The following is a 17,865-nucleotide window of genomic DNA, read 5'->3' as shown; positions in this document are numbered from 1 at the left end:
TCTTTGTTTTATCGTTATTTCCATGGCAAGTGCTCGTCTGAGCTCCAATCCCTGGTCCTCCCTTGCCAATCTTTCACAAAAAACACCTGTCTAGCTGAAATCACTGTCAATAATTTTCCCTACTCTTTATCTGTGCCTAAATCAAAATGTAGATTCCATGAATAAAGCTTCTTTCTTAGAAGTGCACGCCTGTGGAACTTTTCCGTTTGCCTTTTTCCCATCTGACTACGACTTGGATGTCTTCAAGTCCAACATAAACAAATTCCTGATAAACCGCCCCCTTAAGTAAGACACTTTATCAAATCTTCATTACTAATGATTACTACGATATTATTCTATTGATTACTGTACACACAATAACCTTTATCCCCAAGTAGCTTCCGGGCCTTGATAAGTTGTGACTACCATGTAAAAAAAAAAAAAAGTTCCCATCATCAACGCCTTCCTAGTTCTCTTGCCTGATGGTGATTGGCTGCTGTGAAACAGCCCCGGAAATCCCTTTTTTTGCGCGTTTTGTTTAATCTCCTTGGAATTTAAAGCCTTCACAAAGGAAAACTAATTCACTCTCTTTCTCCTATTTAAAGTCAAAGGGATTTATTGTGTTGTGGTTCCCATTAAAGGAAAACCCCTTTTTTGTTAAAGGACTGAACTTGAAACAAAGGTTTAAAAGAACTATTTTTTTGTATGTTCCTTTCTTTTCAGCCTTTCAAGTAAGAGTTGTTGTTTCCTTTAATTTTAAGAGAAATGAAGAGATTTCCCGTTTTTTCCAGAAAGGTTATTAATTGTTTCGTGCATAGAAGTCTTTACCGCTCAAATAAATAAAAGTAGTTTAAGGTTGTCTCGGTTAGAGACCTTTTTTTTGCATGTTCTGTCAATTTATCCCTTTTTTATTTAAATGTTTTGTCGATTTATCCTTTTTTTTATTTAAATGTTCTGTCAATTTATCCCTTTTTATTTAAATGTTCTGTCAATTTATCCCTTTTTTATTTAAATGTTTTGTCAATTTATCCCTTTTTTATTTAAATGTTTTGTCAATTTATCCCTTTTTATTTAAATGTTCTGTCAATTTATCCCTTTTTTATTTAAATGTTTTGTCAATTTATCCTTTTTTTATTTAAATGTTTTGTCAATTTATCCTTTTTTATTCAAACGTTTTGTCAATTTATCCCTTTTTATTTAAACGTTTTGTTAATTTATCCCTTTTTTATTTAAATGTTCTGTCAATTTATCCCTTTTTTATTTAAATGTTTTGTCAATTTATCCCTTTTTTATTTAAATGTTTTGTCAATTTATCCCTTTTTTATTTAAATGTTTTGTCAATTTATCCTTTTTTTATTTAAATGTTTTTTCAATTCATCCTTTTTTATTTAAATGTTTTGTCAATTTATCCCTTTTTTATTTAAATGTTTTGTCAATTTATCCCTTTTTTGTTTAAATGTTCTGTCAATTTATCCCTTTTTATTTAAATGTTTTGTCAATTTATCCATTTTTTATTTGAATGTTTTGTCAATATATCCATTTTTTATTTAAATGTTTTGTCAATTTATACTTTTTTATTTAAATGTTTTGTCAATGTATCCCTTTTTATTCAAACGTTTTGTCAATTTATCTTTTTTTATTTAAATGTTTTGTCAATTTATCCCTTTTTTATTTAAATGTTGTCTCAATTTATCCCTTTTTTATTTAAATGTTTTGTCAATTTATCCTTTTTTTTATTTAAATGTTTTGTCAATTTATCCTTTTTTTTATTTAAATGTTTTGTCAATTTATCCCTTTTTATTTAAATGTTTTGTCAATTTGTCCCTTTTGACCGATTTACCAGGAACGTTGTAACTAAAAAGTGAGCATCCTTTCAAAGGTCGAAATAATGATTTTTTTTTCATAATCTGGTTAATTAGTGTCCAATCAATAATAATCCAGTGAAAAATTTTTTAAAAACTTATCAGTATAGAAATTACGCATGAGGATGATGGTTGTACAACTCAGTCAATAAGTTTTTTTTTGTTTTTTTTCCTGTAGAAACTTGTTTTTATGACAGAATGAAATTTGGCGTGTGGCGTACTTTTTGATAAGCTGGTGTCCTGGCGTCACAAAAAAGAATTACCGTTCGGCTGACACCGATGATTGCCGGTCTCGCCCGATCCATGCTTGATGGGAATTCATAAGAATTTGGGTTAAATTATGCAAGAGTACCCCAAAAAGATATTGTAAAACTTCAATTTAACTTAAAAATACTATTAAAAAAAAAAAAAAAAAAAAAATAGCACGGTAACGTAAGTGCATAAACACCACTTTATTATACATATTTCTTTTCCAAAGAATCGTATGAATACATTGATTTAAATTTAAAGTGCTGCTTAGTGCTTCAGCTAATCGATAATAGGATTTTTAAAAAAAGTAAAAAGAAACGAAAAGTTTAATTCAAGTTTTACAACATATTTTTGTAACGAAATACTTTTTTTTAGTACACGCGAATTAATTCATAATTGTGAAATTATTCAAAATTAAAGAAATAAAGCACAAGCACAACTGATTTTTTTTTTTTAATAATTACACAACACTTTAAATTTAAAGTGTTAAGTTTTGAGACATTGTGTTGAACAAAGATGGCAGCTTAGTTCAGATCAGTAAGCAAGATGGCGGCCAAGAATTAAATGCGGTCCGTGATGTAGTAAACGGCGAACTGATTGAATCCAAAATTCGACAATTTTTATAATAATTTTGGGACGTTTTCATTGTTTGTTTAGCACAGCCGTTGGTTATAAAAATGATTGGCGAATCCATTCGTCTCATACTCCCATCACTTCGTCTGATGGGGATCGTGTTTCGGACTCTTCTGGCTAGGATCGAGGTGTGGTGTCTGTTACCAGTGCTCATTGCATCGGAGACTTCCAGTTGTTTTTGTTGGCCACTGCAAGGACCAGCCCCACCTTTGGGGATTGGACCCGCAAGGACTGGTTTCTTTTTTTTGTTACTTGCTAAAAAAACAAGCAATCTATGCTTGTTTTTTTGTTACTTGCTAGATTGATTGTTTTCGTTATTGCCCTCGGGCAACTCATTAACTGATTTTTCTCCTTTTTTTTTTTTTTTTGCAGATAGTTCGGGGTCCAGCTAGTGCTTAAGCAGCCGGCAGGGCCAAGGGAAACTGACGTGGCTTTTTAGGTGAAGGTCCCCTTGGTTTCCGAATCGGTGGCCTCTAGTTGGGCTCAGGACCATCAAAGGAGATGGAGCAGGCAACTGCTCCTGCCACCTTGGGGAACGCCCCAGGTGAAGTGTCCAAAAAGGGTTCGAGTTCCGGTCCGGGGGCTGCCAACCCCAGTTCAAGTTTGGTCGTGGCAATGGTCGACCTGGGCTGTGAGAGCCTTAATTAACCATGGATAATGTGGCGACCACCAGAGAAGAAGAGCTAGCTGCGTGGGAAAAATTCGTCCAGGGAACCCCAGAAGTTGAAGAAGCCTGGAAGGCCTCTCAGAAGAAGCGGAGAAAGCCAATCAAGAAATGGACTCAAACTCAGTCAGAATCTAGCAGCCCCCGGAAGTCAGCAGTTGAAGGTCTGCGAAAGAGCAGATCTTTAGACGTGATCGTTGTGGATGGGTGCTCCTCAGAGGTGGGGGTCCCAAAGAATTTGACGCCAGCCAGTGCGGTGGAATGGCCAGCCCTCACATCAAGCTAGTCCTCCCCGATTGTCTCTTGTGACCCTGGAGGCAAATGGGAAGGGGCTCGTTGGGGTTCTCCTGGAAAAAATGTTAGAAGTACTGGGCGACCTTAAAATCCCGGCCCAGTACTTAGTAAGAAGATACCAAGCGATGTGGGTTCTCCTGTTGCCATCAAACGAAGAAGCTGAGAGGTGGGCACAGGGGGACCTCACGTGGAAAAACATCCGGCTGCGTCCCGAATATCAATCAAAGAGGCGAACAGTGGTATCCGTGATGGGAGTTCCATGTTTCATCAGGGAGGACCAACTGGGGGCCACCCTATCGCAGTATGGGGAAGTGGAGGGAGTGCAACCGATAAAAGGCCCCCGGTACATATAAAGTGAGTATGAGGGTTGACCGAAAAAACTTCTATAAGATCCCCGCTCTGCTCACTGGAAGGCAGGAGACCGCTCTGCTGGCAGTGTCTAAAGCCTGGACACATCTCCAGTTTCTGCACTCTAAGAAAAGAGCCGGCTCCGCCAAAGCCGGAGGAAAGGAGAAACTGGTGGAGGAAAGCGAAAAGACGGGAGCAGAGAACCAGAAAGACGGGGAAAGTTGGAGTAAGGTCGTCGCCAAGAAAGGGAGGAAGAAAGAGAAAGAGGCCCCTCCAGCACCAACAAGAGCGACAATGGCGACGGCCAAACGAAAACTGAGAGGAAGCTCCTCCGAATCAGAGGGTGAGGAAACGGGGGAAAAAGAAAAACCCAAGGAAAAAAGGGAATGGAAGGAGACTCTCAAAGAGGCTCCCCAGGAAGAAATGGATGACGAGAACACTGCGCCTCCAACATCAACCCCCCAAGAAGATGCTCAGCCAACCCCTCCCTTATTCAACACACCGGAGCAACCAGCAGAAGCTCCAGCTAAGGAAGTAGCAGAAACAAGAAAAGTGGCGTCGGCGGAAAATAAGGAAGTGGAAAAGACGCTCCCCAGAATGGAAAAGACCAGGAAGTTTCCTTTCTGGCCGGGGGAGCATATCTGTGAGGTGGAAATGGCGGGTGACCTCACTGGAACCCAGAGAAAATACCTCAAAGTTCTGGAAGGTCTAAAGGAGGTGGATGGGAAGGAGGTGAACAACCCGAAGAACTTCGCCGACGCCCCACACCTCATAACGTTTGTGAGGCCGAATAGGGGAGGACATGCAAAGGCGCTATGGAGGATGTTGGAGGCCGGAAAAACCATGTTCCCCGGGCTTCAGGCTGATGGACGGAGAGCACCCATCATTGACACAAGTGGCAAAGCGCTGCGAGTGACGAGTCCCTATTTACGTTCACCCCTCCTTCTATAGGGCGATTAAACTGACGTTCCCCTTGGATGTGGGGGGTCTGGCCAGAGATGGGCGGCTTATGCTCGACCTGCTCATGGGCAGTCTCAGGCAGACCTTTGACATACTGACCCCCGAGGAATTCAGACCCTTAGTTGACGAATACTACTAGTTAGGGGAACATGGCCACGGGCTTGAACCTAGCTAGTTTGAATGCAAGTGGCATGAGATCCCGAAGCAAGGCTGCTCGCGTGCTGAGGGATCTCATGGCCCTTGAGGTAGATGTAGCTGCACTACAGGAGACCCACTTTGTTGGGGCTGGAGACTGCGATGTGCTGGTGAACGATTTTGATGTTTACTCAGCATATGGCAGCCTCCAGAACCTGGGGGTTTCTGTGCTAGTGAGTGGCACTCTGTCTGCGACGGTTACCATTGTCCATGCGGACGCTCATGGGAGGCTAATCGTGGTCGATGTTGCCATTAAAAGCGGCGCGTTCCGGATCGTCGCAGTTTATGCACCCAACATCCACAGCGAGAGGGTTTCCTTTTTTTGGCGAGTGGAGGTGTTTCTCTCTTCAGGTCCGAAGCGGGTAGTCTTAATGAGGGACTGGAATGCCGTCCTGGACCCCAAGATAGATAAGGTCGGGGGGGTTAGAGGGTCGGGGCGGGGTGACAACTGCCTGTCTGACCTGATGGCCTCGTGCGATCTGGTTGACAGGTTCCGTCTGGATCACCCCAGGAGGGAGATGTGGACGTGGCATGCTAGTTCGGCCGCCTGTTCGAGTACATACTAGGACAGGATGTTAATTAGAAGGGGCGACATGGATTTCCTATCTTGTCCCACGCTCCACTGGCTAGGTCATTCGGACCACAAACTCGTGTTGGCCCGTCTGAAATTAGGTAATAGGCCTAGGTTGGCTGGCTACTGGAAGTTGAACGTCTCCTTGTTGGAGTCAAACGACTTCCGGGAGCAGCTGACATCACTAATTCAGAGGGAGTTAGTGGGGGCGGTTACCGGGAGTAGCTGGTGTGTTAGGCTTAAGGTCACCATTCGGCATTTTTGCGTCCAATACAGCCAAAGCCTCGCTTCATGATGTCACCGTGTTCGCTGTAAGGCGTAGCGACGTTAGAGCGGTGATAGAGGCGATCGCTGAGTATGAAATTGTCACAGGGGCCGTGATTAATCGCAGCAAGTCCATTGTCCTGCGGTTGGGCGCCTGGACCGGGGTAAACTCGCTTCCAGGTGCGTTCGGCTGGACTGATGGCCCGGTAAAGATCCTCGGAGTGTGGTTCGGGCCGGACCTCCAGCTGGACAAGAATTGGTCGGAAGTACAGACGAAGGCCGAGTTGTCAGTAGAGACTTGGATTCGTAGGAGATTGTCCTTGAAGGGTCGCGCGGAGGCATGTGCTATGTACGTGTTTCCGTTGATCCTTTACCGCTTGTCTGTACTTCTCCTGCCTGCGGATCGCTGTAAGGCTTTAGAGTGCCTTCTTTTCAAACTTCTTTGGAAGGAAGGAAAGCCGTATGTCCGCAGACAGGTCTGTACGCAGAAGCTTAGCGAGGGAGGCTTGGGAATGCCGGACTTGCAAAGTCACAAGCACGCAGAAAGACTAGCGTTCCTGAGTCAGACACTGATGGCGGAAATGCACTGGGTACCAGTCGTGGAACAAGCTTTTCCGAGGTTCATATCCGTCCCTGCCGCTGAAGGCCGCAGGAGACCAGTGGGGGAACGGCGTTTCCTGACCGAATGCTGAGCCGCCCTTAGGGCATTGTCGGGGTCCATTGACCTTGCACGGCCTAGGAGGAGGCTATATGAGGAGTTAGTGGTGGGTACCGCAAAAGATTCGCTGGTGGAGTTGCTGCATCTGTCAAGCAGGGAAGTTCTCTCACTATGGAGTTGGGCGTCTGCCAATAGCTACATTAATAATGCGGAATATTCCATCACATGGAGGCTAGTCCAGTACGTGCTGCCACTCTTTGGCAGAATAGCTAGGGATTATAGGGATAGTGAATATTATTATCCCCCGTGTCCTCGCTGCAACGAGGAGGAGGAGGAGGAGACGAGGGAACATGCGTTCTTTCATTGCAGCGGGGTGCGGAGTCTCTGGGAGTATGTTGGACAGGTAACGACTTGCATCGACCCTGAGCGGTCGGTGCCACTTGATTTAGCCCGCCGTTTACCAGAGAGAAACGAGCAGTGTTTCTTGCGATCCTAGCTGTAGCTAGATTAGTGACGTGGGTTTCACGTCTGGGCATTGTCTATGAGGGGCGATCTGTTTCCGATCAGGATCTGGTCGTTTATTTTAAGCATCAACTTAAAATAAAGATCAGATGTGATTGGGAAAGATTGCACCGCATAGACTTTGATAGGAGATGGGTGCACAACACTAGCTTGTGCATCCGACGAGGCGTTAGGTTTGAACTTGTGTTCCCACCCTAGTGGTATTGGTCCTAAGGTGCTAGGGTTTATTGTCATTTACTCGGAACCCAGCCCTTATAGTTTAATACAAGGTTTATCTTGTAACATGGGTAGGAGTAGGATTTAGTTAGGCTGAGTAACCACCAAGAGTGGAAAGCATGTACTTTGTTAGGGCCTAGACTAGGGTAAGTATGTGTGTTGATCCTGTTCCCGTAGTCTCTTTATTTTTTGTTAGTCGGCACTAGGAGAGCTTCCAAAGATGCCCAGTCCACTTGTTTGTTTTGTCCCCGGCCTGTTTTGCCCATTACGCATTTTATCTTGGAAGACGCCATCCATCCTTTTTGACCCCAACCCCAAGTTATTTTCGCACGCAAAAGTGCTGTCTTTTAGGTCCTCCACTCCCCACTAGGAAACGACCTGCTTGCTTTCACCTCTCCCCCCAGGGAGGGGACCGGAAGACAGTGGGCGTTTCATTTGACGACTAGCAGATAGGAAGGGAGGGTCTCCTTACTAACCCGCCCCCATAGGCATTTTGTTTATTTCTTTTCTTTTTCTTTCTTTTTGGGTGTTTTATAGTTTGCCCCCCCCCTCCCCATCATCTCACCCCCATTATATATAAAAAAAAAAAACTTTTGTTTTTGTAAATATATTTTTTGTTTTATTTTCTGTAAATATGTTTTTTCTATTTAGCGTGAATGTCGCCCGCCATCCCGTAAGCTGGGGAGCAGTCGGTTTTAAGTAGGTCCTGGTAAGAATGTAGGCGGTTGAGTACAGAATGATAGAAATTCTAGTATAGGTTTTCTCAATAAAGTACTTGCCTTCCAACGCAAGTCTGGCTTAGTCCATTAGCAAAGTCCCGTTTTCTTCCCCCATTCCCTCTTACTGGCCTTGGTGCCTAAGTTGTTTTGGACCCCAAATGAGGCCTTGACAGTAGATAATGCCAAGGCCGGGGCCGAAACAGTTAAATACATCACTCGTCTGATGGGGATGGTCTCCTAGCAGCTTCGGCTGCAGGGAGACAGGGTAGTACATGTCAAGGATTCGTCACTTGACACTCAGCCCAACAGGTGAGGGGCCAGAAACCAGCCCAGCACCTGTTGGACTGAGGTATGCCGCCTGGGTAATACCTAGGAGGTCCACCCTCCCAGCCCTTGCCACCAGGCTTTCCGGTGGGGCAAGTTTATTCCTTGTTGCCTGAGGTGCCCAACCGAGGAATGCCGACGGGGTTACTCCGGCAATTTTTTAAATTGCAGGAGTGCCCCTTCTTTAGGGGAGCTTGCGGGGTCCCCACTTTCCGGCCTTGTGCCAGATTTTTCTGAGGTGGGCAGCAATTAAATATTTACCCTCATTACAAGTCAAAAACATTTTACACACCCCCTTTTTTGATATAATGGAAAAATCCTTTTGGATTCAATTTTGGTTTCACTTGAGAAAAGGAAAGAAAAATGAATAAATGAACAAAGAAAAATAAACCAATAAAATAATTGTTTTTTTTTCTTTTTCTGGTTTTGGGGGAATTTGTCTTTATTCTCATTGGTCAAAAAGAATTATTAATATATTGGTATAATGTGTGCAAAAAGAAGCCATTTTTTTTGGGGGGGAATACATATAAAAATAAACACTTTTTAAATATATATAAACATACAAATAGAATACTTTTCAAATACATATAAACATATGCACAAAAATTCACAAATATACATTTTTTGTTTTGTTTTAACAAATGTTTGCCAAAAAAAAATAGAGATACAAAAAGAACTATTTGACAAATAGGAAGTTTACAAAAGGGTTTTAACAAGTGGCTTTTTTTTTTTTGTAACAAAAACTGGAAACATTTATGTTAGGTATTAATTAGTTAATTTGGTTAGTAAGGTAGAAATGGTTGCAGTTTAACGTCGTGCCCGGGACAATTTACAATTTTTTTTGTGTGTGTTTTTAACTGTTCATGCTTTTCCTTTTGGGTTTCTGAAAAGAGATTTATTCATAATTAGATTTCAAAAAGTTCGGTTATAAAATGTCTTAATTTTATTCTTTTTATAGGTTTAGTGAAAATATCGGCTATATTATTCTCAGATGTCACATAAGTAAGAGTAATAGATTTTTTTCTTATTTCATCCCTTATAAAATGATATCTGATATCAATATGCTTTGATGAATATCAATATGCTTTTGATGAATCATAGAATTATTTGTTAATAAGATACTGCTCTGATTATCACAATGAATTACTATAGGTTTTTTACTTAGATCTGGTTTTAAAATAGATTTTAGAAGGGTGTTCAGAAAAATTGCCACCTGTGCGGAATGAGTAAGAGCCACATATTCTGCTTCACAAGTAGAAAGGGCAACAATTTGTTGCTTTTTAGATTTCCAAGAGATCATAGGTCCAGTCTTTGACAGTCTAAAATAATACCCTGCTATACTCTTTCTATCCTCAGAGTTAGCCCAATCTGAATCCGAAAAGCCTTCTAAATTTAGAGGATATGTAGATTTTTTTTAAATCTTAAAGATTGTTCCTTGGTTCCTTTTAGGTAACGAAGGATTTGTTTTGCACGATTAAGGTCTTTAATTGTCGGTTTCGATAAGTTTTGAGATAGCTTTGTTACAGTGTAACATATGTCAGGCCTTGTTGTGGTCATCAAGTAGATGAGACTCCCTACCATTTCCCTGTATATTCGGTTATCTATGAATTTTGTTTCGGTCCCTATATTTTTATTTATGTCCATTTCGACGGGAGTTGAATGCGGCTTACAATCTTGCATTCCGAACTTGAGCAGAATTTTTTTAATGTATCGTGATTGGTTCATAGTTATAGTTTCATTTTCACAGGTAAATTTTATACCGAGGAACCATGATAGTCGTCCAAGATCGGCCATTTTAATTTTTTTATTTAATTCATTTTTAACATCTCTTAAAGTGTTGTCACAGTTTGAGGCGAGTAATATATCATCAACCCAAAAAACCAAAATCAACAATTTATTACCTACATTTTTGGTGTACATGCACATGTCTACGGGACATTTTTTTTAATAATACCACAACACTTTGAATTTAAAGTGTATTCAAAACGGACCTTTAAAAAAGAAATATGTAAAATAAAGTGGTGAACCACACCGTTAGCAGTGTCAGAAACCGATGTTAAGAATGTGTGAAAAAAAATCGAATAATCCGACCTCCTATTTTTCGAAGCTTATAACTACTTGAAAAATATAATTCCAACCCTAATTTTTTTTTCAACTAAAGGAGCAAAGACCAAAATTTTTTAAAATAACAGGTTTAATAGCAAATTATGCAATATTTGTTTTTTAAATCGGCTTTCTTTAAAAAAGATTTGAAGAAAATCAACGAAACTTTTCTTCCTTCGAGTATAAAAAAAATCTATATAAATTCCAAAAAATCACTTACCTAAAAAAAATGAAAACAATTCAATTTGTGGTTTTGTTGAGGTGGTGCAAATTAGGAATAATGAATTGAATTGAGAAAGAGATAAACTATGTGTTAAATTGAATTAAACGAACTAGAATTTATTTCGTGAAGAAACACATGAAAGAAAAGGGTACAACACGTGTTTAGTTTGGCGTGCGTCTCTCGCTGTTTACTGGTGAGAAGGAAAGTCTACTGTCGTAGAGAGAGAAAGAGAGAAAGTCAATCCAGTTTGGTGTGCATCTCTCGCTGTTAGCTGGTGAGGAGGAAAGTCTATTGTAGTATAGAGAGAGAATGAGAAAAAGTCAATCCAGGCCATGGAGATAGAAAATGTATAAAGTGTACATACTGTCTGTTAGCTCGTGCCCCATACATAGTAGCAGGGAACGTGACGTGCGCAAGTGCGCGCCTCCTGAAAGGGAGACGGCTGGTTAGCTGAACCTCTCAGCTCAAGAGCTGGTCCGAAAAAAAAACATGCTGCTTATTGCTCTTGCTTTTATAATTGTTTCCGGTGGTCTTTTGTGCATGTGTGTATTTCCTTTGAAAGGGGAAGTGACGTTGCCCATGTGTGCGTACGTGTGCGCGTATGTGAGTACATGTGTGTACGTTAGCGTGTGTGTGTATACATGTGAATGTGAGTGTATGTACGCGAACGTGAATATATCTACATGTGTGTTTGTGTGCGCGTATATATATGACCAGTAATATAGCTTGAGATGTGAACGCGTGTTTTTGTGTGAGACTAGAAAAGGCTCCCACAATACTCCCCTTCCTAGGAGAGAAAAAAAATATGCAGTGTATATTTTTTTTTTTAAGTAATGTTTTCGGCAATTGACTTTTCGTCCTGTTCTTTTGCTGTTGGCGTGGTTGTTTAAAAAAAAACGTCAAAAACGGAATGTGTTCGTAAAAAAAAGTATTTACTTACGCATGGAAAAGGCACTTACTCTTTTTTTTTGGGGGGGGGCTGACATTTGTTTTGTTTGTTATGTGCTGCCATGTGCAATGAGTTGCTTGGACAGTGAAGTGAATTGTTCGTTTGGAAGGACAATTTTTGTTTCGTGTTGATGTTGTGTGTCAAGTTGACAGTGTCTTTGCAAATGAGTCTGCAGTAGTGTGTGTACATGGTCTGTATGGGCGTTTGTTGTGCATTTGTTCATGTTGAATGGGTTTCCAGTTGCCGTTGTCTTCGCAAATGAGTCTGCAGTAGTGTGTGTACATGGTCTGTACAGGCGTTTGTTGTGCATTTGTTCGTGTTGAACGAGTTTCCAGTTGCCAGTGTCAACGAAACTTCCAGTTGTGAGTTTATCCGTGTGCGTCGTGCATCTCAACTAATGAGTTGATTCAGCTTCTTCCTATGTGTTGATAGGGATGTCCTGTAATTGTTTCTTTGTTGCTGCATCTGCTGTGCGGGAGAGAATTGCATAGGCCTATGTGATTTTGCTCCTCGCGTTTGTTACAGGTTAATGTCAGGAAACCGTGAAAAATGTTTGTCGAGCTCAAATATTTTTTTTAAATTCGGTATGAAGTTGACAGCTCCGTATTTATTTTCTGCTGAGTCTGCCAAGGGGTTTCGTCATCGTAGTTCGTTGAGGTTCTTGTCAGTAGTAGGTCACTTGTCTTTCTTTGTTGAAATGTTCCTTTTTTATTTTTTTTTATTTTTGTCAAATAAAACGTGAGTCTCGCTCAAAACAATTCCTTTAAAAAAAAGTAGGGTCACCATGTGTGTTTGTTTCATGTCAGTCGGTCACCAGTTTGTTGCGGGACTTGGGTTTAGAAGGAAATGCATGTTCATCTCACATTCGGGTGTCACCATTTTGTAGTAGACTGGTGGATATATTATATATATCCCCCAGTTATACAAAATATGAAAAATGATTTGAATTGGGAAAGGAAAATGAATTGCTTTAAGGAAGGAACAAACAACGCGTTTACTTGAATTAAACAAACCAGGATTTATTTTGTGAAGAAACAAATGAAAGAAAAGGGTACTACACATGTTTAGTTTGGCGTGCGTCTCTCGCTGTTTACTGGTGAGAAGGAAAGTCTATTGTCGTAGAGAGAGAAAGAGAAAAAGTCAATCCACGCCATGGAGATAGAAAACGTGTAAGGTGCACGTACTGTCTGTTAGCTCGTGCCCCATACATAGTAGCAGGGGATGTGACACGTGCGGGCGCCCCGAAAGGAGGGGCGAATGGCCTGACGACCGCTCAGCTCGAGAGCTAAGGCGAAAAAAAAGATGCTGCTTATTGCTCTTGCTTTTATAATTGTTTCCGGTGGTCTTTTGCGCATGTGTGTATTTCCTTTGAAAGGGGAAGTGACGTTGCCCATGTGTGCGTATATGTGAGTACATATGTGTACGTTAGCGTGTGTGTGTATACACGTGAATGTGAGTGTATATACGCGAACGTGAATATATGTACATGTGTGGACATGCGCGCGTAGGTTTGTGTGTGCGTATGTATATGACAAGTAATATAGCTTGAGATGTGAACGCATGTTTTTGTGTGAGACTAGAAAAGGCTCCCACAGTTCCATTCTTCATTGTTAAGAATTTATCCATATTTATATTTTAAATTCCATTTATTTTTTAAATAAAAGAATTTTTTAAACGACTATTTGAAAAACGCGCGATCATGGAAACATTTTTCGAAAAACCAGAAGTAATCTTTCTCCTTGCTTTGAACTACAGATGAACAAAAGGACATAAAAACTACACGTTCGCGTTAGGCGTGTAGCCTTGTACCTGGAGAAATATGTGTTCCCATAGTTTAAAAATAGTCAAATTTTACTCATAAGATTATTCCTTAAAAAAAAAAACACTAAAACACTTCAGGAATTTTTTTTTTCTTTTCTCAAAGAAATACATAAATTTTTGATTTATTATATTTTCATTCTTTTTTGTTGAGTGAAATTTTTTTAGAACATAGGCTTCGAATTAAAAACAAAAATCAAAGTGTTTTTTTAAAAAAAAATGGTTTTACACTTTGGACTTTACAGGTAAAATTCCAAAAAACACTTCTTTTTTTGTTTTAATTTACAATATATTATTTATTGATCTTTTATCTTCAATTTGGGATACATAAAACTTTGGTCCATTTATATTTTTATATATAAATATATATAATATTTTAATTTAAATAGCCACACTGTGCTATTTTTTTCGTGCACTTATTGATCCGTGCTTAACGTTATTATTTAAAAAGCCATTCTTAACATGGTGATGGTGTTTTGTAACTATTCTATACTTTATCCTTACAATTGAATAAAAAAACATATCATAAAACTTTAAGTAGACTTAGAAATACTATTTAAAAAAATAGCGCAGATCTAGGTGTATGAGAAAGTGGCCATTAAAAATGATGATCAGAACTTTAATAATTCAACTTACTATTTTTCGAAGCTTAATAATAGAGTTTGAATGACATTTTTCAAGTAGTTATTACTTGAAAAATGTCATTCAAACCCTATTTTTTTTTTTCAATTAAAGGAGCAAAGACCAAATTAAAAAAAAATATATATCAGGTTTAATAGCAAATTATGCAATATTTGCTTTTTTTAAGCGGTTTTCTTTAAAAAAATATAAAGAAAATCAAAATATTTTGACTTGCTTATAAATATATGGGTACTAGTGTAGAGAGTGATCCAGACGTAAATAATAACATTATTTAAAAAGCCATTCTTAACATGGGGAGGGGGGGGGGGTTGTACCTATTCTATACCTTACAATTGAATAAAAAAAAACATATCCTAAAACTTTAATTAAACTTGGAAATATGATTTAAAAAATAGCGCGGATCACTCTCTGCACTAGCACCAATATATGTATATATATAAATACCAAAAAATCACTTACTTAAAAAAATATACTATTAAATGAGTAGTTCCATCCTTCATTGTTAAGAATTCGTCCATATTTATATTTTAAATTCCATGTACTTTTTTAAATAAAAGGATTTTTTAAAGCGAGGGTCATAGGAAATCGCATTTTCGCAACGTGTTTTGCGTGAAGCTGTAAAAAGCTGCTAAAATGAAATTTATGAAATACGGATTCGTCCAAGGGACATAAATAATGTCTCTTTATTATTGCGTGTGTTAACCAAAATTAGTATTTTTCATCCTCCGTAGTTAAAAAGGAAACGCACATTCACTTAAGTTTTTCCCCTAGAACAAAAAATCTGCTTCATCGATTTTTTTTTTTAAATTCTCTTAATGATTGATATATTTTAATACTTCTTATCGACTTATTTAATTCCCTTAATGATTGATATATTTTAATACTTCTTTATCGACTCATTTTTTTTTTTTTTTTCAATATCTAAAAAAAGAAAACATTCAATGAAATATAAATATTTACTGTCAGCGTCTGGTATTTACTTGACGATGTAAGCATAACATGAGCTTTCATTAAAAAAAAAAAAAAATCAACGTGTTTTTTTTTTTTTTTTTTAAAAGAAGGGTTTTACACTTTGGACTTTACAGGTAAATTTCCAAAAACCTATATATATATATATATATATATATATTAAATTAGAATATTTTCTTTATTGATTTTTTATCTTCAATTTATGATATATAAAACTTTGACACATAAATTAATTATTAAAATTTTAAGACATTTCAAAATAGGGAGGGGGCGGTGAATTTGAAAAAAAAAACAAACGTTTCTCTAAAATATTATATTTGGTTTATTGGAAAGAGCATAACATTTCCCATTAACCCTGAGAATATCGTAAAAATTGAACCAATAGAAAAATTTTGATAGATTTTTAAAGTTTAAAAATTGAAAAATGTTTAACTCGTAAAATTCAATTGATTTTATTACGTAAAAAAGTGGCTGCACGCCGGTATTTTGTAAACACTATTTTAAAAAAAATAATATTTCTATTTTTTAAACAACTTTAATAGTTTACTTTGAAAATATATTCCATACAGAAAATAAACAACTCATTTAAAAAAAAAGAAATTACGAATTTTTTATATTTTATTCGCAGTTTTCTGTTAGGGGTGTCAAAAATTCCTCCAAATTTCTGATACACCTAGCGCGGATCAGTAAGTGCACTAGCACCTTTTTTTCTTGATAGTATTTTCAAGTTTTATGATATCTTTTTGTTTATTAAATTGTTAGGTGAAAGTACAGAATAGTTACAATACACTCGCCAACCAGGTAACATATTTGCCTAAGTACCAATAAAGTGATTTTTTTAATAGCGTATTCAGCTAAATCTATAACAAGCGGCACTTGAATAAATGGTTTATTTGATTGACACTACACCGTAATTACGTGATTAAAATTTTAGCAGACGAAAAATTGGGAGTCAAGAGTTACAAAACCAAGAAAGTAACGATATGTATATTTAAAAAAAAACACTCTTTAAAAACACATACACGGTGCTTATGCACTTAATAATATTATTTTGGTACGATAACAAACGTGCATAAGCACGCCTAATTTATCTAAACTGTGGAAATGGAGCTGATAAATTATTCATTTTCTTTTTTTTTGTCAAAACTGAACTCAGCCGAATCTGGTTGTCCTAAGTTTTTATACTGAAGAGAATTACCAGCTTCCGAAGTTGGTAATTTGTAGACAGCCACGTTAATACAAGAATTTGTTTCTATTTTGCGTCCAGTTTCGTCTTCTGCCTTTTCTTTTTTTTTTTCTGTAACTTCAGGGTAAATGCAACAGGTGTATCAGAATTTTTGTAGGAATTTTTTGACACCCCTAACACGAAACTGCGAATAAAATATAAAAATCTCGTAATTTCTCCGTTAAAAGTGGGTTATTTATTTTATCCATAAGGATTATACTTCCAAAATAAACTATTAAAGTTGTTTTAAAAGTAATAGAAATATTTTTTTTAAACAGTAATGAATTTTCCGAACTCAATATTTTTCAATTTTTAAACTTTAAAAATCTATCAAAATTTTTCTATTGATTCAATTTTTACGATATTTTCAGGGTCAATGTGAAATTTTATGTTCTTTCCAATAAACCGAATATAATATTTTAGACAAACGATTTTTTTTTAAATTCACGCCCCCATTTTCAAGTGTCTATTAAAAAGTAAATAATTAATTTACTCACCGAAAAGTAAATAATTAATTTACTCACAAATTGTAGAGAAAAGGTCAATAAATAATATATTCAAATTTAAAACAAAAAAAGAACGTAGTGTTTTTTTTTTTTTAGAATTTTACCTGTAAAGTTTGAAGTTTAAAACCGTTTTTTTAAACCACGTTATTTGTTTTTCTTTTTTTTTTTTTTAATGGAACCTTGGTCCTTGCTCATTTAATTGAAAAAAAAATTAGGGCTTGAATTACATTTTTCGAGGAGTTATAAGCTTGGAAAGACAGGGGGTCGAATAATTCACGCCTCCCATTTTGAGATGTCTATTAAAAAGTAAATAATTAATTTATGTACCAAAGTCTTATATATCACAAATTGAAGAGAAAAGGTCAATAAATAATATATTCAAATTTGAAACAAAAAAAAGTACTGTTTTTTAGAAATTTACCTGTAAAGTTCGAAGTTTAAAACCTTTAAAAAAAAAAAAAAAAAACACGTTTTTTTTTTTGTTTTTTTTAATGAAACCTTGGTCCTTGCTCCTTTAATTGAAAAAAAAAATTAGGGCTTGAATTACATTTTTCGAGGAGTTATAAGCTTAGAAAGATGGGGTGGAAATTATTCACTATTTTCACGGAATTTTTGGCACACCTAACGCAACAGGCTTAAAGAGAAGCCCTCACTTTCCCTAATTACAAAGCCAGGGTTACCATTGTAGAAGGCCATGCCTCGTAAATTGATAATTCCACTACCATTCGATAGGCAGCATGCACACGTGTGTCAGAAACTTTGTGAAAAATATTGAATAATTCGACCCCCTGTCTTTCCAAACTTATAACTACTCGAAAAATGTAATTCAAACCCTATTTTTTTTTCAATTAAAGGAGCAAGGACCAAGGCTTTATTTATTTAAAAAAAAAAAAATGATTAAAAAAAAAAAAGGTTTTAAACTTCGAATTTTACAGGTAAATTTCTAAAAAACACTTTTTTTGTTTTAAATTT

At 37.5% G+C, this 17,865-nt stretch overlaps 1 protein-coding gene across 2 annotated transcripts in view; it reads left to right on the top strand.

Annotated features, from left to right (window-relative positions):
* LOC145286001 (uncharacterized) overlaps nucleotides 1–17,865 on the top strand; it is a 273,253-nt gene that overhangs the window by 55,910 nt on the left and 199,478 nt on the right. The gene's annotated exons all lie outside the window — the stretch shown is intronic.

This window comes from Euprymna scolopes, chromosome 10 (assembly GCF_053919585.1).
Source record: "Euprymna scolopes isolate OS-2025 chromosome 10, ASM5391958v1, whole genome shotgun sequence".
Classification (NCBI taxonomy): Eukaryota; Metazoa; Mollusca; class Cephalopoda; order Sepiida; family Sepiolidae; genus Euprymna; species Euprymna scolopes.
Note: the sequence above shows the minus strand (reverse complement) of the source record. Positions and strands in the feature narration are given on the sequence as shown.